Source organism: Lissotriton vulgaris, chromosome 1_2, assembly GCF_964263255.1.
Source record: "Lissotriton vulgaris chromosome 1_2, aLisVul1.2, whole genome shotgun sequence".
Classification (NCBI taxonomy): domain Eukaryota; kingdom Metazoa; phylum Chordata; class Amphibia; order Caudata; family Salamandridae; genus Lissotriton; species Lissotriton vulgaris.
Window position 1 is genome coordinate 341,927,295 of NC_141686.1, and position 20,454 is coordinate 341,947,748.

Sequence of the window (20,454 nt, forward strand, 5' to 3'; positions counted from 1 at the left end):
TGGGCTGGGATTTGCGGGGACCAGGGGGGTCTAGCGCTGGGCGCGGTCCAGACGCGGATGGGGGTAGACGGGCTTACCTTTGGCGCACCTTCGGCGCGGCCGCAGCGCGTGGACGCTGCGCGTTGGGTCATTGGTCATAAATGGAGAGAGGAGGGGGGGCGGAGCGTGGAAGGGGCAGCTGGGAGGCGGTAGCGAGGAGGGTAGGTGGGCCAGGGGAATGAACAACAGGGAAATGGAGGGCGGGATAGAGAGTCAAAACGGGGGGGCAGGAGGATTGAGGGTCCGAGCAACAGCAGGGAAATATTACCAAAGTAATTCAAATAGCAGACAAATTAAGCATTCAGCGAACCCAGCGCACAACGTAAAAAAGCTAAAGGCAACAATTACAGACAGCAACAGGCAACAATTGCAAACAGCAAAGTCGCGCTATTAAGGATGACTGCAGCGCGATGCTCGGCGCTATAATCTGGTGAGGAGCGCTAATCAAGCTGAAATGCACACGATACCAGACACCAGCGTGGTCGAGTCAGTGGCCGTGGGGGGAGCGGCCGCTTCGGATCGGATCCGGACGGTGGGGGCTGGGGTTCTTGTAGACTAGGACGCCACAGAGTGTGGTGCTGGGGTTGCTCTGGATCTGGAAGAGGAGGTGTTCCATGGTAGTCGTTGAGTCATTCAAGTAAGTGGTCAGTTGGTGGGTGTTCTTGAGGATGATGGCTTTGCCTTCTCCTGGTCGGTCGACGCTGTATTTGCGGGTGATTTTGTAGCCGCAGGGGATCGCGGTGGTATCACTGATTTTAAGTCCAACTTCTTGCGCCTTCTTGGTGGGCATTATCAATCTAGTATGATTGTGAGGTATACCCCCCTTCCCTAAATAGAGCACTGAGAAATGTAAAGAAATTCTATATTTTTAATCTTGCAAGGAAATGAAGGCTTTTTTTAACATGTGTTCCAGAGAGTGTCAGTAGTGGGAAAGTGCGCAGATTCGACATCAGTAAGCATCCTATGTGCCCGTGTAATTCCTCATCTTTATTCAGGCCCCTGGCTTCCTTGGCACCCAGCTGTACTATATCTTAAATCGATTCTTTTCAATTTCTTCTCTTGATCATTTCCTCTGATATAAGGCCAAAGAAACCGAGCGGGTCTACAATGCTATCATGGCATTTTACAAAATCTCCAGACATTGGTGAATTTAAGTCCGCGTGTTTGATGCCTCTCATGTGCTCCATCACTTGCCAATGGGGAACATCAAGTTGGCCACATATTGTTTTCTGTGTGTGCATTCTTTCACGTATATATACACATAAATCTGTGCTACAGGTTATGAATTGATTGCTTTTCCTTCCTGTTATGCAGAATAACCTCCTTTATTTTGACACCAGATTTGCAAGCCATAGATTTCCCTCATTTTTTGAAACCTTTTAGGTTAGATGGCCCCTTTCTCTCATTGGACTATCTATATAGCTATGGGCTTGTTTGTCCTTTAAGGATAGGGCTTTACGATACGTGATGGAGGGATGTGAGGTAATATCGTGTCCAATCACCTGATTAGCTTTTAATATTTTCCAATGTTTAGAATTTGTCTTGCTGCTGTGTACCTCGTATTGTTTGTAGTCATGAACCTTACGGTAATATCAGGTCCCTCCTTTGGTGTCTCTGATTTTAAATTAGTGTATTCATGTTCTGGGTTCTCGCTTGGCTGCTGGCCTCTTACTTTTTTCTTCCTTCTCATACACTTCTTGGCTTTCCCTTTTTCGACGGGTCCGTAGCATTTCACCATAGGGGATACTTTCTATCAGTTTCTGTGGATGCACGCTATTCACAACTCCCTGCTTTTTCCTTTCTCTATAGGCTTGTGACCATGTGTGCTGCTCTAGCTCAGTATGGATAGCCAGGTCATTTATAGATTTATTTCTGATCTAATGAGTGAATTTTAGGTTGAGATCAGTTTTTGTCTGTCTCTGGATTAATCTTTTAGACATTTCCCTACTTCCATCCCACGGCAGGGGAAGGTCATCTATATCCCCGATCCAAATCAGCGCATGGTTTGTCATGTTTTCATTTCGTGATGTCCAGACCACCTGCTATGTGCCCGGGCTAGGTCCATGTAGCGAAGTAGCTCATTTCATATATTGTCCTATTTTTTACAGGAACATTTCTGCTGTGACCTTTTTCCATATTTGCATGCACAACAATGTTGGATTTTTTCTCTGAGACTACTTTGTTTACACATCTAGCTTCGCACAACATTACCACGATGCCTTGAACACTAAGTACAAGGTCTCTTGAAGCACTATGTACAAATGTCGTATCTTCATCAACAGGGTGACAGGGCTATCTACATATCTAGAACATTGTCTAATCTATACGTACATCACAAAGATGCTTTCTATTACAAATAATGAGCATCCTAATAGATTAGTAGAGGAGGCGCTACAGCTGACACCGAGGGTCCGTGCAGGCTGAGACTTCACTATGCAGCGGGCTGGCATCTCCGTGAGGGGGAGTTCAGTTTGTAATCAATACGGGGCCTACATTCTTTCCTGTCAGGTAATGGGGTGGGATCTTCCCTTAGGGGGGATTCTTGGCTTCACACACACTCTAGGTACACGCAGAGTAGGGAGTGCATAGTAGGAGTACGCCTGATTACTGCCTTGCTTATATGCCTGCATATATACATTGTTTTAGACCTTGATAGAACTATATCTACTATTTACGTGCTTGTAATCCCTTTCAGCTGCTTCAGTCTACTGATTATTGCAGCTTATGTATTCTATACAAGAATAACGTTGGTTCAATAAATAATTGAAAACGCCCCACTGTGTATTCTCTGTATATTTCTCTGAGAGCAAGTAAGTTTGCGTGACTGAGCGAAAGGTTCTGTTCTGTTTCCAAGATCCCTGAGGGGTCAGGGTTGTCACGTTCAGAGGTTGCCAGAAACCATTTGCTTCCTGGTAAGGTTAGGGAGTCTTATGGTGGCCCTGTGAGCTAGCTGGTCTCTAGGCCAACTCATCCTGCGGAGGTGCCCGGAGCCAGTCTAGGCACCTCATCCAAAGTTTATATTGTCCGACAAACGCGCAGGTCCTACGGATTAGTGGGAACTACACGACACACCTGTTCCTTCCACCAGACCACAAATACATTTGCACAGCTCGGAGAACAGGCGCCCATTAAATATGAAAATATTGTTATTTAGGCAAAAGTCATGGTCCTAAGCATCCATGTATAGTCATATGGAGATATTGGTCTATTGCAAAAAGCGTGTTTGTAGGCTCTTAGACCTTGCGTGTGTTGTGTGCATAATTAGCAAGATCACATCCTAGGTAATTGTCAAATATGATTGTCTCCTGTGGAGTGGTGTGGCTCACTGGTTAGAGGCGGCAGACCCGGAAGCAGAGGACGGCCCGGGACCAGGGTTCAATTCCCGACGCGGCAGGGTCGTGTACCAGGGTCAGTGGACTCGATAATTCTTGCCTCGTTGCCTACTCTAACCAGGGATCACACTCGGCAACTCTGGGCATTAGTGGTCCCACTCCTCCCGCATGGCGGGCCCTGGACGGCATCGCCCCCTGTCCCTCGGGCTGAAGATACCTCCTCCAACCTTCACGAGAGCCGCCACTCCTGGCGACCCCAGCTCTCCCCCCCCACCAGAACATGGCGATCCCTACTCGCCCCACGCTGCTGGTCCGATCCCTATCCCGGGCCACCCTCTCAGGCCCCGACTCCATCTTGGGCCTTCCCCGTCCGGGCCCGTGACCTCGGTCCGACCTTGGCCGCGGCCCCAACAAAGCCCTGACATCGAGGCACCAAGATCAGACCAGGTGGTAAAACGGCCACTTGACGGATCAAGGAGGAGGGGAGTTTCGATGGCCCTCCGGCCGTTCCCGGACGCCTGGTTTCGATCGCCCTCCGGTCTCCCTGGGCGCTGGCTCCACCCTCCTGCTGGGTGTTTGGACACTCTCATCCCGGCCCCTCTGACCCCTAGGTGCGAGGGTCCGGACATCAAAGGACTCCAGACCTATATCTGGGGCAGCCCTGGAATGGGTCAGTAGTTGTATCCTGGAGTCGAGAGACCCGAGACGAACTCACCTACTTCAAACCCTGAAACTCTCTTGGAGCCCTGCTGGCGCTGCCACGGCCCAACCTTGCTGAAACCATCCTTGAAACCCTGCTGGCGCTGCCGCGGCCCAACCTCGCTGAAACCATCCTTGGAGCCCTGCTGGCCCAGCCGCGGCCCAACCTCGCTGAAACCATCCTTGGAGCCCTGCTGGCGCTGCCGCGGCCCAACCTCGCTGAGACCATCCTTGGAGCCCTGCTGGCGCTGCCGCGGCCCAACCTCACTGAGACCATCCTTGGAGCCCTGCTGGTGCTGCCGCGGCCCAACCTCGCTGAGTCCATCTTTGGAGCCCTGCTGGCGCTGCCGCGGCCCGCCCTCGCTGAAACCATCTTCGGAGCCCTGCTGGTGCTGCCGCGGCCCGACCCTGAGGAACCCCCCAGCTCGAGGATTGAGAGCTGCGCGTAGGGTGTCCCTGTACCTGGCTGGTACCAAGACTGTCCCGCTACCCCCCTTTCCACAGATACTAAAGACCTTAAGGATCCCTCGATCCATTTGTACTGTATTGCTGATATAACCTGCCTTGATTGCTGATGAAGACGTTAAGACCTATCCTTGTGTGGTGTCCATCTGTAGTGGTATGAGTGCTCGCCTTTACGATCCTAGGAGAGGAACCTCGCCAGGAGGCCTCTCGACCGCGCTCGGCCAGTTCTAGAGAGAGAGGTGGGTCTCGGGGTCAGACAGTTTCTGTCCCCCCCCTAAGATCGCCTTTCTAACATTGGTGGCAGGCGGTGCGATCCGAGCCGACGCAGATCGTACAGAGAGTGACTCGCCCACTACTAACAGAAACACACTACGACCATGACTACCAAAGAAACCGGACAGACCACGGAGTTCCAGATGGAACGGTTGGAAGGCTACAACCACAAAGAATTGAAACAATTCTGCAAGGACCTGGGCATCGCTACCACTGGGCTAAACACCAAGGACGATTTCAAGCAGGCCCTGCAAAAATGGGTAGACACAGGAGCGATGCCACCTCACAACGAAGACATCACAATCCCAGATATGTACCCGGAAGCCATCACAACTCCAGCGGAGGAAAGAAATACCAACCTAAACACGGGCCTCTCCCACGAAGACGCCCGAGAGCGAGAAAAGAGCCGGCTCCACGAATTGGAGCTGGCCCGACTCCGCCTGGATGGAGAACTGCAGCTGGCCGAGAAAAAGATAGCCCTTGAGCAATTACGGCTACAAGGGGACCTAGAGGAGAAACGGAGGCAGAGGGACTTAGAGGAGAAGAGGCTCGAGTACAAGTACGAGCGTGGTTTAAAAGAACTTGAGATCAAGGCCAAAAACGGGGAGGCCAGCGCCTCCGGGAACCGGGGCCCACCTCCTCCTGCAGACACCAAGGTCCACATTCCCAAGGACGTCGTCAGAGAGTACTATAAAAACGACGACATCCAAGAATGGTTTAAGGCCAACGAGGTAGCCATGACCTCGCACCGGGTTCCGCAAAAAGACTGGGGTGCTGGGTTGTGGGGGAGGTTCGTCAACGAGGGGAGAGATGCCCTGCTACAGCTCCCCGACGCCGAGATGACCTCTTATGAACACATGAAAGCCGCCCTCCTTACTCGCTATGGACTCACCCCCGATATGTACCGGCAGCGATTCCGAGACTGTAAGAGAATCCCCGGTACTACCTGGGTGGAGTATGTGAACTTCTTTAGTAGAGCCTTGGAGGGGTGGATCAAATGCAGTTAAGTCACCACCTATGAGCAACTGTTCAACCTCATTGTATGGGAGCACCTCTCCAACAACTGTTTTGTCGAACTCAGGCAGCATCTCCTCGACAGTAAACTGACCGAGCCACGTAAACTCGCCATCGAAGCTGATCGATGGGAGAGCACCCGGGTCCCCCGGAACTCGATGGGAGACCAAGGCCGAGCTCACCAGAGGTCCCACCATCAGCGAGGCGGTGGAGGAGGCCAGAGCCGGAACAGGGACGCCCCCGCGGCACCTCCCCCGACCAATACTTCGCCCTCCCTGGCCAGAAGGGGGGCCCCCCCAGCACGGCCCGGGGCCCCGCTCGAACGTCATCTGCCACAAATGCCAGCGACCCGGTCATTATGCCAATGACCCCAACTGCCCAATGAACCAGTGATCCAGCACCACCGGTCCGCCCAACCGCCAGATCACGGCCGCCTCCCTGGGAGAGGAAAGGGCCGAAGAAGAGAACTATGATGAAGACCAGACCGAGTGGGAGCCCGCCGCCATGTCCCTGGTATGTCTGGGCGAAAGAGACATGGTCCCCCGGGCCCAGATCCCGGCCAACACTCAAAAGTACAGCCAGTGGGTCACCATTAATGGACACCGGGCCGAAGCCCTCAACGACACGGGAGCCAGCGTGACGGCCGTCCGTTGCCACCTGGTGACCTCGTACCAAATCCTACTGTGCCCAGTACGGTCCGCAGACAATTCCGAGAGCCTGTGTCAGATGGCCCGCATCCCCTTTGAGTGGGGGGGAGTGTCGGGCATGCTGAAAGTGACCATCCGGGACGATGCCCCCGTAGACTGCCTCCTCGGGAACGACCTGGAGAGTTTCCCCTGGGCCGACGTTGAGCATAGAGAGCATCTGGGGATGCTAGGCCTCCCTGAGCCCGCTCCATGGCCGTCTGAGCCGCCAACCCGACGGAAGAACCAGAGTGGCCCGAGCTTTCACCGCCCGCCGTCTCCGAAAACACCGACCCTGAGCCCGGTCCACTGGGGCCCAGCCATGGAGAAATTGCCCCGCTCAGCGACCTCCTGGAACTGGCCCAATGGCGCCAAGAAGGTGGCCCCACACGAGAGCAGTTCCGTCAAGAACAGAAAACGTGTCCCTCCCTCGAGGGGATCCGACAGCAAGACACCGCTCAAAGCACCGGAGACCCCTCGGGGTCCCACTGGGTCTATTGGGACAACGATCTCCTCTACAGTGAGCAGAAGATTGCCGAGCTGGGGGCCAGCCGGGTACTGGTGGTCCCCCTCCGATTCAGAGACTTCCTCCTGAATCTGGCACACGATGTGCCCCTCGCCGGGCACCTGGGGCAGGACAAGACGTGCAACCGCCTGGTGACCCATTTCTACTGGCCCAAGATGAGGAATGATGTAAGCAATCACTGCCGGACTTGCCCCACCTGCCAAGGCAGCGGGAAGAGTGGCGGAAAGCTCAAGGTCCCCCTGCAACCATTCCCAGTCGTCACCACTCCTTTTGAGCGGGTGGGGATCGACATCGTGGGACCCCTGGAACCCCGAACATCTCAAGGTCACCGTTTCATCCTGGTCCTGGTTGACCACGCCACCCGTTATCCCGAAGCCATCCCTCTCCGGACCGTGACGGCTCCCGTGGTGTGCCGGGCACTGATGGGGATCTTCTCCCGGGTCGGCTTCCCCCGAGAGGTCGTCAGTGACCGGGGTACGAACTTCATTTCCCGCTACATGAAGTCCCTGTGGCAACAATGCGGGGTCACGTACAAATTTACGACCCCCTATCACCCTCAAGGGAACGGACTGGTGGAACGCTTCAATCGAACCCTCAAGGGGATGATCATGGGCCTCGAAGAGCCCTTACGACGCCAATGGGACGTGTTGCTGCCCTGCCTCCTCTTCGCCTATCGGGAGGTCCCCCAGAAGTCCCTGGGGTTCAGCCCCTTCGAAGTATTGTACGGGCACCCCGTCCGGGGTCCCCTAAGCATGGTCAAAGAAGGCTGGGAGGTGACCGCCCAAGATGCTCCCCCCGACGTATACCGGTACCTCCTGACCCTCCGAAACCAGACTCGGCGGTTCCGGGAACTTGCCAGAGACAACCTCGAGGCCAGCCAAGAAGACATGAAACGCTGGTATGATCAAAACGCCTCATCCATTGAGTTCGAGCCGGGCCAACAGGTATGGGTCATGTCCCCGGTCGAACCGTGTGCCCTCCAGGACAAGTGGACTGGGCCCTTCAAAGTGGTGGAGTGCAAGAGCCCCGTCACATACCTGGTGGACATGGAGTCTCCTAGGAACCTCCTCCGGGTCCTCCACGCCAACAGACTCAAACCTCACTTTGTCCGATCGGAACGTAGCCTCCTGATGGCTACAGACAGTGGGGCCGAAGACGACTCCGAGCCCCTACCGGACCTCCTGAACACCTCCGAGAAAGACGGCTCCGTGGAGGGGGTCAACCTCTCCTCCGCCCTGACCCCAGAGCAACGCCGAGACTGCCAAGAGCTGTTGGGACAATTTGCAGACTTGTTTTCTCTCACCCCTGGAGTCACTCCGTGGTGCGTCCACGATGTCGACACCGGGGACAGCCCGCCTGTGCGGCACCGGGCCTACCGAGTTCCCGATCGAGTTCGGACCTGCATTCAATCAGAAGTGTCCAAGATGCTGGCTCTGGGGGTGGTCGAACCCTCTGACAGTCCGTGGGCCAGCCCTGCCGTCCTGGTCCCCAAGGCCACCGCCCCTGGCGCTGCTCCCGAATTAACCCCATCCCCTGTGCTGATGAACTGATCGACCGCCTGGGGGCGGCCCGCTACCTAAGCACCTTCGACCTAACCTCCGGCTACTGGCAAATCGGACTCACACCAGGCGCCCAAGAGCGCTTCGCTTTCTCAACCCCCGATGGCCACCACCACTTCAGGGTGATGCCCTTCGGGATGAAAAACGCCCCTGCAACGTTCCAGAGACTGGTAAATAAGGTGTTGGCGGGGCTAGAAGAGTTCAGCGCCGCATATCTGGACGATATCGCGGTGTACAGGCTCCACTGGGCTGAACACCTCCAACACCTCCGGGAGGTCTTGGCAGCCCTCCGCCGGGCCGGATTGACCATAAAAGCAAGCAAATGCCAGATCGGCCAAGGTTCCGTGACCTATCTGGGACACCAAGTGGGGAGCGGCCCAGATGGCCCCCCTCCAACCCAAGATCGACGCCATCCTGGCCTGGGAGCCCCTGGTCACCCAGACAGCAGTCCGAGCCTTTCTGGGGCTCACTGAGTATTACCGGCGCTTTGTAAAGAATTATGGCAGTATTGTGGGCCCCCTCACTGAACTCACTTCCAAGAAGCAGCCACAGAAGGTACACTGGACACCTGAGTGTCAGGCCGCATTTGAAACCCTACAGCGATGTGTACCGCCCCCGTGCTCCAAGCCCCCGATTACAGCCGGGAATTTGTAGTCCAAACAGATGCCTCCGAGCATGGTGTCGGGGCAGTCCTGTCCCAAATCAACGCCGAAGGAATTGATCAGCCGGTGGCCTTCATCAGCCGGCTTCTGCTGGCCCGAGAGCAGCGCTGGAGCACCATTGAACGGGAGGCCTTCGCTGTGGTGTGGGCCCTCAAGAAACTCCGACCGTACCTCTTCGGCACCCATTTCCGGGTGCAAACTGACCACCGGCCCCTGAGGTGGCTGATGCAGATGCGAGGGGAGAACCCGAAGTTGCTACGTTGGTTCATCTCCCTACAAGGGATGGACTTCACTGTGGAGCATCGCCCCGGCAGCGACCACGCCAACGCCGACGGCCTGTCCCGCTTCTTCCGCCTCAGCGAGGAGAACCCCCAAGACGATGGGTGACTCTCCCTGCCTTCAGCTGGGGGGGGACGTGTGTTGGAACCGGCCTCGTGGCGTGGTCCCACTCCTCCCGCATGGGGGCCCTGGACGACAACGCCCACTGTCCCTCGGGCTGAAGATACCTCCTCCAACCTTCACGAGAGCCGCCACTCCTGGTGACCCCGGCTCTCCCCCCCACCAGAACATGGCGATCCCTACTCGCCCCACGCTGCTGGTCCGATCCCTATCCCGGGCCACCCTCTCAGGCCCCGACTCCATCTTGGGCCTTCCCCGTCCGGGCCCGTGGCCTCGGTCCGACCTCGGCCGCGGCCCCAACAAAGCCCCGACATCGAGGCACCAAGATCAAACCAGGTGGTAAAACGGCCACTTGACGGATCAAGGAGGAGGGGAGTTTCGATGGCCCTCCAGCCGTTCCCGGACGCCTGGTTTCCATCGCCCTCCGGTCTCCCTGGGCGCTGGCTCCACCCTCCTGCTGGGTGTCTGGACACTCTCATCCCGGCCCCTCTGACCCCCAGGTGCGAGGGACCGGACATCAAAGGACTCCAGACCTATATCTGGGGCAGCCCTGGAATGGGTCAGTAGTTGTATCCTGGAGTCGAGAGACCCAAGACGAACTCACCTACTTCGAACCCTGAAACCCTCTTGGAGCCCTGCTGGCGCTGCCGCGGCCCAGCCTCGCTAAAACCATCCTTGGAGCCCTGCTCGCGCTGCCGCGGCCCAACCTCGCTGAGACCATCCTTGGAGCCCTGCTGGCGCTGCCGCGGCCCAACCTCGCTGAGACCATCTTTGGAGCCCTGCTGGGGCTGCCGCGGCCCAACCTCGCTGAGACCATCTTCGGAGCCCTGCTGGCGCTGCCGCGGCCCGACCCTGAGGAACCCCCCAGCTCGAAGATTGAGAGCTGAGTGTAGGGTATCCCTGTACCAGGCTGGTACCAACACTGTCCCGCTACCCCCCTTTCCACAGATACTAAAGACCTTAAGGATCCCACGATCCATTTGTACTGTATTGCTGAGATAACCTGCCTTGATTGCTGATAAAGACGTTAAAACCTATCCTTGTGTGGTGTCCATCTGTAGTGGTGTGAGTGCTCGCCTTTACGATCCTAGGAGAGGAACCTCGCCAGGGGGCCTCTCGACCGCGTTCGGCCGGTTCTAGAGGGAGAGGTGGGTCTCGGGGTGGCCTCCAACCTTCACGAGAGCCGCCACTCCTGGCGACCCCGGCTCTCCCCCCCACCAGAACATGGCGATCCCTACTCTCCCCACGCTGCTGGTCCGATCCCTATCCCGGGCCACCCTCTCAGGCCCCGACTCCATCTTGGGCCTTCCCCGTCCGGGCCCGTGGCCTCGGTCCGACCTCGGCCGCGGCCCCAACAAAGCCCCGACATCGAGGCACCAAGATCAGACCAGGTGGTAAAACGGCCACTTGACGGATCAAGGAGGAGGGGAGTTTCGATGGCCCTCCAGTCGTTCCCGGACGCCTGGTTTCGATCGCCCTCCGGTCTCCCTGGGCGCTGGCTCCACCCTCCTGCTGGGTGTCTGGACACTCTCATCCCGGCCCCTCTGACCCCCAGGTGCGAGGGTCCGGACATCAAAGGACTACAGACCTATATCTGGGGCAGCCCTGGAATGGGTCAGTAGTTGTATCCTGGAGTCGAGAGACCCAAGACGAACTCACCTACTTCGAACCCTGAAACCCTCTTGGAGCCCTGCTGGCGCTGCCGCGGCCCAGCCTCGCTAAAACCATCCTTGGAGCCCTGCTGGCGCTGCCGCGGCCCAACCTCGCTGAAACCATCCTTGGAGCCCTGCTGGCGCTGCGGCGGCCCAACCTCGCTGAAACCATCCTTGGAGCCCTGCTGGCGCTGCCGCGGCCCAACCTCGCTGAGACTATCCTTGGAGCCCTGTTGGCGCTGCTGCGGCCCGACCTCGCTGAAACCATCTTCGGAGCCCTGCTGGCGCTGCCGCGGCCCAACCTCGCTGAGTCCATCTTTGGAGCCCTGCTGGCGCTGCCGCGGCCCGACCTCGCTGAAACCATCTTCGGAGCCCTGCTGGCGCTGCCGCGGCCCGACCCTGAGGAACCCCCCAGCTCGAGGATTGAGAGCTGAGCGTAGGGTATCCCTGTACCAGGCTGGTACCAAGACTGTCCCGCTACCCCCCTTTCCACAGATACTAAAGACCTTAAGGATCCCTCGATCCATTTGTACTGTATTGCTGAGATAACCTGCCTTGATTGCTGATAAAGACGTTAAAACCTATCCTTGTGTGGTGTCCATCTGTAGTGGTGTGAGTGCTCGCCTTTACGATCCTAGGAGAGGAACCTCGCCAGGAGGCCTCTCGACCGCGCTCGGCCAGTTCTAGAGGGAGAGGTGGGTCTCGGGGTGGCCGGTCAGACAGTCTCTGTCCCCCCCCCCTAAGATCGCCTTTCTAACACTTCCCTTATCTCCACAACGGCCCCCCACATACGCCGGGGATGCCTGGTTTCACCTTGGAGATACCCAGCAGGGACCATCTCACAGGGAAAGCCAGGACGGGTTCCCCAGCGGTCTGCAGCGCAGAGATACCCCATGGCGGGGTGATACATGCGCTTTACAAGACACCATTACATTACCATTACATATCTTTTGTAGAAAATTCTCTCTATCTATACAGTGTGATAGGAGGCTCTCCACAAGAATCAGCAATAAATGGTTTTAGTTTATGGCTGTGCTTTCCAGTGAGCTATTGTTGGAGGGCACTATACGCCCCCCTTGTTCTTGCATACATTTGTTAGAAGGTAAAAGCATGGGACAGTAGAGGGCAGTGTTTTACACAAATGAAAATGTTGCCATTCCCTTTTCACAACAATCCGTATTTATTAATTATTGAAAAGCCTTTAGTTCATAATTGCAAACAATCATTAAAACCACATTCTTGCCCCTTATCGGATGACATTGGTACTTATGTCGTCGTTACGTAATGTGTTAATGGCCTCCCTTTGTCCGTTACTCAAGTTGGATCTGATTCTTCCCTTCTTGTCTTGACTGGTGAATAATTTATTTGAACAAGTCTTTGGCGACCGAGTCACTAAAGACATCCAGATTATCATGAGGCAAGGAGGAGTTATATGTAGCGTGGTTTTTGAAGCGAGTTAGGCTTCCCTGATCTATCTGTGCCCTCTTTCCGAGCAACGCTTCCCGCTCTTTCGTAGCACATATATTTCCATCATCCAGACCAGCCGATGTCATGAAGTATCAGCGTCTCTTGAACACAAGTCATGTTTTCTGTATTGGGCTCCCCCTATTCTCATGTTCATTGGCTTGGGTCTGATTTTATGTTGAAATCTTAGAAATGGATATATGTCAATTCTACATGAACTGTAATCTAAGTCGCTCCTGGGGCAGAAATATAAGCCACGGTTCTGGATATTTAGTTCATCCATTGTCAGTTAATGTTGTGATGAGTTATTAATGGAGAATTGATTCATTTCTCTTCCTATGGAGTGAGTTATCTTTTCCATTTGCTCTTTCCTGTCTTTCTATTCCTCTGTTTGTGCCTCTTGCTTTTGTTTTTCCTTTTTTGTAATATTCCATTGTCCGTCCTTGTCTCAGTAACCCGTACTCAGAGAAAAAAGTGGCAAGTAGGTTTTTTTTCTCTGTAGTTGCTAGCAGAGTCGTCTGAGTCACCTTCTGAGCTTGATTCCTCGTCTTTGTGTCAATGGAATTTTGACTGCTCTCCTTACTTATTCGTATCATCTTACAACGTTACAGACTCTTCCAGTACAGTAGTCTTGCTTTTTTACTTTAGAATTTCCTCTTTTGTAGCTATTACCTCTTTCTTATCACTTGTTCGTCATTCTCGTTGTCCTTAAGTTCAGCTTTTATTTTCAAGTGCAACAAATGTGAGGTTGGAGAACTCCATCGGAGAGCAGACTTAAAACTGTAACAAAAAAAACACGTTAGCAGGCCTTTTCCATCTATGAATTCATGATCTGGAGCAACATCCCTGTGTCTATCAGGACCGACCGACATTGCTCCCGTTTAGGAAAGAGTTGAGGACTTCCTTCTTTAAAAATAATTTATGCTCATCTTTGGCCCTAGCTTTAGGCTCGGTTTGCAGTATAGAAATAACATATAGATCCATACATAAAGAAGCTGGCCTAGCCTACACTAACGTTTGAAGAGTTTTGAAAGAACTCTTGTGAAAATGTTCATGGGAGAGTTGAGAATGGTTATCTCACCAGAGCACCCCTTGCATCCAGTTAAGATTTTAATGTTGTCTTATCAAGAGTAACAAGTCCACCTTTTAAGCCACTACATGACTGCAAGCCTTAATGCAGATAGTTGTGTACCTAGTAGCAGTCACTTCCTCAAACAGTTAGAAAACGACACGCCCCATCAGTAGATGAACAGTTCCTGCAAGTTTACAAAGACAAAGTTAAATATGCATCCAGTGTTGAACATGCACTCCTGCTCTACATTATCAGAATTGAAAATGTATTAAAAATTAGACCGGTTTTTGCACCGGCACAATTTGGCATATGGTTTTCTACTCATACGGAGACTAGGGGTGGGCGGAATTTGCGTAGTCGTGTTACGCAAAGCTCAGCGGAAAAAATTTCCGTGGGCACGCAGAATTTTGCGCACACGCTGAGTTGCTCCTTTCACCCGTTCACAATGCTTTTTTCCTGTTCGCGAACGCTGTTTGCGTGCTCGGGGGGAAATGTCTTGCAAACACACATTTTGAAAGCGTGAACAAGCAGAAAATTCTACGAAGCTGCGGATCGCAGAGGTTTTGGCAATTCCACTTTCTCCGGGGAACGTGAAATTACCCAAATTCCACAAATTCCGCAAGTGGAACTGAATTTACCGCCCAGGCCAAGCGGAGACACCACATAGAAATACCACAGGCTGAGTCTACGTGTGATAAAGATGCAATCATGGCTTTTCTACCCAACATAGCTCTAGTAGATATTTGTAAAGCCGAAACATGTGGTTCTGTGCATCCTTTCATAAAATATTTCTCTGGTGACATCAACCTATTCGGTAGTTGAGGTATGTGGGTCCGATGTTGTTGAGGGATTTGTAGGCGCGGGTGAGGAGTTTGAAGGTGATCCTCTTCTTGACGGGGAGCAATTGGATGCTTCGTAGGTGTTGGGTCATATGTTTGTGGCGTGGTGTCCCTAGAATGAGCCTGGCTGCGGCGTTCTGGACCTTACCGATTCTTTTAAGTTATGGCACAACCTGTGATGTGCCACCGCTTGCTGCAAATGGAAAATGTTACTCACTTGCAAATACTATCAGCTTGTCAGGTTGCGGGCTCACATGCATCACCCACTTGCTGTATGGTTGGAAAGTATACATGTTGCTCAGATTAAGCAGTTTATTTTTTTGATTTTACACATTTAAGCAGTTGTACTCCGATGGAGAAAACAGCACAATGATTTTAATTGGAGTCTGCGCGCGGATGCATTATGCCTTTCTGCTATGGGATCCCGAGTCGTTCTCCAGATCAAAACTCAATCTTAAATTAATTATTTTTAGAAGTCAGAACCCACCCATGAGCGATCACCACATGTGAACTGTAGAACTACAAGCAGCAAACGATTGTTTACAGGTAGTAACATTTTCCTTCCTTCCTAGATATTACTGTCCGCCTTTCTCATATTATAACCGTGCATTTCTTTCAAGAAATATTTCCCATGTATAATTCTCGGTGTTCATTTCATTCTGCAGCTCAGCAGCCGACGACAGAAAGTATGGATGGGAAAGAGAAACGTAAAGATCTGGAGGAAGGAAGAATTTTGCTTATAAAATGAATGAAGGAAAACACCAAGGAATACAGAGGAGGGAGAATTTTAACAATAAAACACCACTTGCAAGGCAGAAAAGAATAGGCACCGGCCTAAGAGCTTATGCCTGTGCTGAGTGTAAGAAGACATTTACTGGAAAGACGCATCTTTTACTGCACGAACAAACACACACAGATCGGTATCCCTACACTGAGCATGAAATGAGGTTTGCTGATAAGGCAACACATGAAAAAACTCACAAAGGAGAGCGGCCTTTTCACTGCAATATCTGTGGGAAAAGTTTTACTCAGAAGGGAAATCTTCTAAAACATCAAAGCGTACACACAGGAGAGAGGCCTCATCACTACACTGTGTGTTCCAAACCCTTTTCTCAGAAGGCAAACCTTGTACGGCATCAAAGAACACACTCCGGAGAGAGGCCTTAACACTGCACTGTGTGTTCCAAGGGGTTTACTCATAAGGCCGCCCTTGCACGCCATCAAGTCACACACACAGGACAGAGGCCTCATCACTGCACTGTGTGTAGCAAGAGCTTTGATCTTAAGGCAAGCCTTGTACGCCATCAAAGAACACACATGCGACGGCCATGACGCCGCACGGGATATGGAAACTGCTGTAAACAAAAGGTGGTGCTCAGCAGCATCAAGTAACACATACAAGATAAAAGCCTTCTCAAAGCACTGCAAAAAAACCTTCATTTAAAAAAAAGAAATCTGATATTTTACATCATTAAAGAATCTACAGCTAAAGTTAGACCTCTTCCGACATCGAACAATCCTTCCGGGCTGAAATCCTCCCTTTCTTCTGAATGTCAGAGGAGCTTTTAGTTAATGGACAAACTCTAACGTTCGCAGCGTCCCCAAACAGAATGTAGCTTCTTCAACATCATTAAACGTCCCTTCACCAAGCAACGAACTTCACAGAGGCTGCTTCACTGCGAATTAAACCTGTCCGACTCCCATGAAATGTGTGCAGTGTTGAGGACATGTTACCAAGTGTGGATCATAAACTATCCTGATAGACATAACCTCTGGGATTCAACAAAAAATTATTGAAAGACCTGAGCACATGGGAAAAAGAAACTAGGAGAAGAAATGGGAATCAAAAACCACTTGAGGACAAAAAATATAAACTCCTTTCATCACTAAAGCAGGAACATCTACTCCTATCAGTATCTTCAGACCGGCTGTGTAAATATTCTGTACAACCCATCCAGGCTGAGAGATCAAAAGAGGATTTATTTTGCGCACAGATTCATGGCTGTTTAGATTCTAACAACTTACAAAGGAGGCACCAACCATATCATTCTGCAGTTGCAACTGCCGAGACCGTTACACAATTCATAATGTTTTGAGATGGTTTATTCTGGTGAGAATTTTCTTTTTTTTGGATAATTTTTAGATTTGTCAAACTTACTGTGTTTTTATTCAATCCGTGTTCGCGCTATTTGCACCACCCTCTCAGAGCCGCCCACGAGCCCAGCCGACATCTTGGGACGGGTCGGGACGCGCTCTAGCCTCTCAGACACTTCACGAGAGGCAGCTATATAGCCCTCGCTCACCAGGATGCGCAGCGGACGAGCGCAACGGGCGCGCGCCGAAGACGCGCCTAAGACAAGCCCGTCTACGCCCGTCCGCACCGGGACCGGGCCTAGGGCCACCCCCCCTGGCACTACTGCCCCTCAAACCTCTGGCCTTTTATGTTGTTACACTCACGCCCAATTGAGGGATCTGAATCCAGGTTTCACCGGTAGGCAATGTACAGTTAGGCCCCCCCACCCCCACCAATGTGGCCTACACTCCTGCCCCGTGTCCTGGGTGTACCTTTAAACTGCCCCGACCCAGCCTATCTAAGCACTGTACCCCCGTGTATCGCGTGCCTCTCTCTGCCACAACTTTGAAGCGCCAATATCGGGCAGCACTTATTAACATGCGCTCCCTTCCCAGTAATAGCTTACAGATTAGGGAATGTATCCTCAGCCAGGACCTGGACATTCTTTTTGTCACGGAAACCTGGGGGGACGCTGCCTCGGGACCAGACTTCTGTCTAGCTAGCCCGGAAGGCTACAGTGTGGCCAGGCATGACAGAACCATAGGAAGAGGCGGTGGATTAGCCATTATTTACAGGGACACATATCGCTCTAAACTTGACCCTATCCAGTGTTCAAACTGTGAAGCTGCTACCTTTGCCATTAACCTCAACCATAAACAGGCTCTAAAAGGGATCCTTCTGTATCGACCCCCTGACCCCGCAGCTCTTTCTTAGCCACACTCTCTGAACTTAATGAGCATATCATAGGATCACCCGAGTATGTGATCTTGGGTGATTTTAATTTTCCCCTTGAAGATCAGGATAACAATGACACTGCACAGCTCACTGCCGATTTGCAGATCATGGGACTGCAGCAGTTAGTGAAGGGTTCTACCCATCAAGCCGGGCATACGTTGGACGGCATGTTCACCAACAACCCCGATATCACCGTGGTGGATGTACTACCACTAGTATGGTCTGATCATAGGGCCATCATTTTCACCATACAAACCCGTGCCATTAATCCCCCCAACCCAAACATCGAGTTAGGATAGGAACACGGGCATGGAAAAATGCAGACATCCCCCCCCGATTTGCGGATATTTTAGCCTCCTCTCCCTACACAGGATCCGATAATCCTGATGTATTATCCTCTAGATTCCAGGACTGGATCCGGAATGCAGCTAATCAGATGGCCCGGAGAAATTTGTTCTCCCCAACAGAACCTCTCCCTCAGCACAATGGTACACTGAGGAGCTCGGGCTCCATCGGCAGCATTGCCGGAGCCTGGAGAGGCGTTGGCGAAAGCAGTACTGCCCGGTGGCCAAGCAATCCTACAAAAATGCTCTCTCAATCTATAAAAAGGCCATCGTTGCTCAAAAAAGTGCCTTCTTTTCCGCCCAAATTGAGACTGCTGAGAATTCGGCTAGGGAATTGTTCTTAGTGGTGAATACTCTTTCCACCCCCCCTTCAGGTTCAGGGATCGAACCTTCACAAATACTGTGCAATTCACTGGCCTCTTTTTTTTCCACTAAGGTCGCTAACATCTACTCATCCTTCTCTGGGAACCTTAGATGGGAGGCTACGGAGCCAGGCTCTGAATTATCCATCTGTCACACTGCCTTCCCCTCCTTCCATCCCGTCACTAAGGACCAGATCAGCAGGCTCATTGCTGCTACTAAGTCGGGCTCCCCTCTTGACCCCTGTCCCCCTGCAATGATGAGTGCTATAAACGAGGAGATCTCCTCTCCTCTCACAGATATCTGCAATACCATCTTTCAAACAGGTATCTACCCAGAGGTCTGGAAGAATGCGGTCATCAAGCCTCTGTTGAAAAAGTCGTCGCTGGATCCCACAGTTTCGGCCAACTATAGACCGATTGCTGGCCTCCCCTTCCCGGGCAAAATATGTGAAACGCTGATGAACCAACAGCTTTCAGAGTTCATCGACTCGCACCATCTCCTTGATGATACTCAGTTTGGGTTCAGGAAGGGCTATGGGACCGAGACTGCACTAATAAAAGCCTCTGATGAGATCAGATCCATCATGGACCAAGGAGGAGCGGCAGTCCTTATCCTTTTGGACTTGTCCGCGGCTTTCAACACGGTCGATCACGCTATTCCGATCGACCGTGTCGCAGCCTTGGGGGTTGTCGGCCTGGCCAGAGATCTCATTTCATCTTTCCTGGCTAGTCGAATGCAGACAGTGAAATTGGGCAACTTCTACTCCCCCGTCTTTGCGCTCCCCTGTGGGGTCCCCCAGGGCTCCTCGCTAAGTCCGACGCTATTCAACATCTATGTGACGGACTTAGCGAGGGTGATAAAAGCCCATGGGTTGCGTCTGACATCCTATGCAGACGACACCCAATTAGTGCTGGTGGTGCACAAGGATGGTCCAGTGGTGGCAGCAAAATTCCAGGAAGCAATGCTTGCTGTCTGCTCCTGGATGTCTACAAATTGTCTGAAGCTCAACTCGGATAAGACCGAGGTTATGACCTTTGGCAACCTTGTCCCGGATTGGTCATCCATCTGGTGGCCCAGTCAGATGGGTCCCCCGCCTGTCCCGGTTGCCAAGGTCAGAAACCTGGAAGTTATCTTCGACAATAAGCTGTCTTTCAATCACCACGTAAACAAAGTTGTTTCATCTGCCTTTTTTATCTTAAAGAAAATCAAGAAACTCATGCCCTATCTTCCGACTTTTGCAGGAAAAACCCTTATTACCACGTTGGTATTCTCTAAGATGGACTATGGGAACGCCCTTTTTCTTAACACTCAGAAACAAGTCCTAAATAAACTTCAGTCCATACAGAACACGGCAGCGAGAATTCTGCTAGGCATTCCCCCACGTCACCCGACCACCACAGCCATTCGTCATCTCCACTGGCTTAAAGTGGAAAATCGCATCAAGTTCAAGGCCCTCTGTATTGCTTACAAGGCTATCCACGACATGGGCCCCAGGTTTCTGATAGAGGCCTTTCAGATTTACAGCCCTAAAAGACAGCTTAGATCTGCAAACATTTCTTTCCTCCCAGTTCCCCGAACCAGAACTGTGGCCTGGGGGGACAGGCGTTTCATGGTAGCAACACCCAAGCTATGGAATGCCCTCCCTCTGACTATTAAAATAGCTCAGAATCTTGTCAGCTTTCGTAAGCTTCTTAAAACATGGTTATTCAACCAGTAAGGCTTCTGGGTATTGGTCCTTCTGAATAGTCACATGCGCCAAGACACCTTCGGGTAATTGTCGCGCAATAAAAATCTCAAAAATAAATAAATAAATAAATAATCAATTTTATTATCATTTTGAAAAGAAAAAAAAAGACAGCATACATCTTACACAGAAAAGCCAATTCCATCTCCAACAGACAGTAAAAACCCCACTGTTAGGGTAGGAGTATTTATGCAAGCCACCCCAGCTGGAAAGCAGCACCCCGTTACATGGGAGAGCCAAAGCTGGCAATTTAAAAGAGTAGGTTCAGCCATTTGCCCCAAACCCTATGGAACCTCG

The 20,454-nt window shown here is 52.3% G+C and overlaps 1 pseudogene across 1 annotated transcript in view; it reads left to right on the forward strand.

The window, feature by feature from the left end:
• Positions 1-16,122, forward strand: part of LOC147736720 (uncharacterized) — a 29,495-nt pseudogene extending 13,373 nt beyond the window's left edge. Inside the window, exon 2 of the transcript XR_015307513.1 lies at positions 15,344-16,122. The product of XR_015307513.1 is annotated as an uncharacterized LOC147736720 (transcript). The remainder of the gene's footprint in view (positions 1-15,343) is intronic.
• Positions 16,123-20,454: the final 4,332 nt, after the last annotated feature.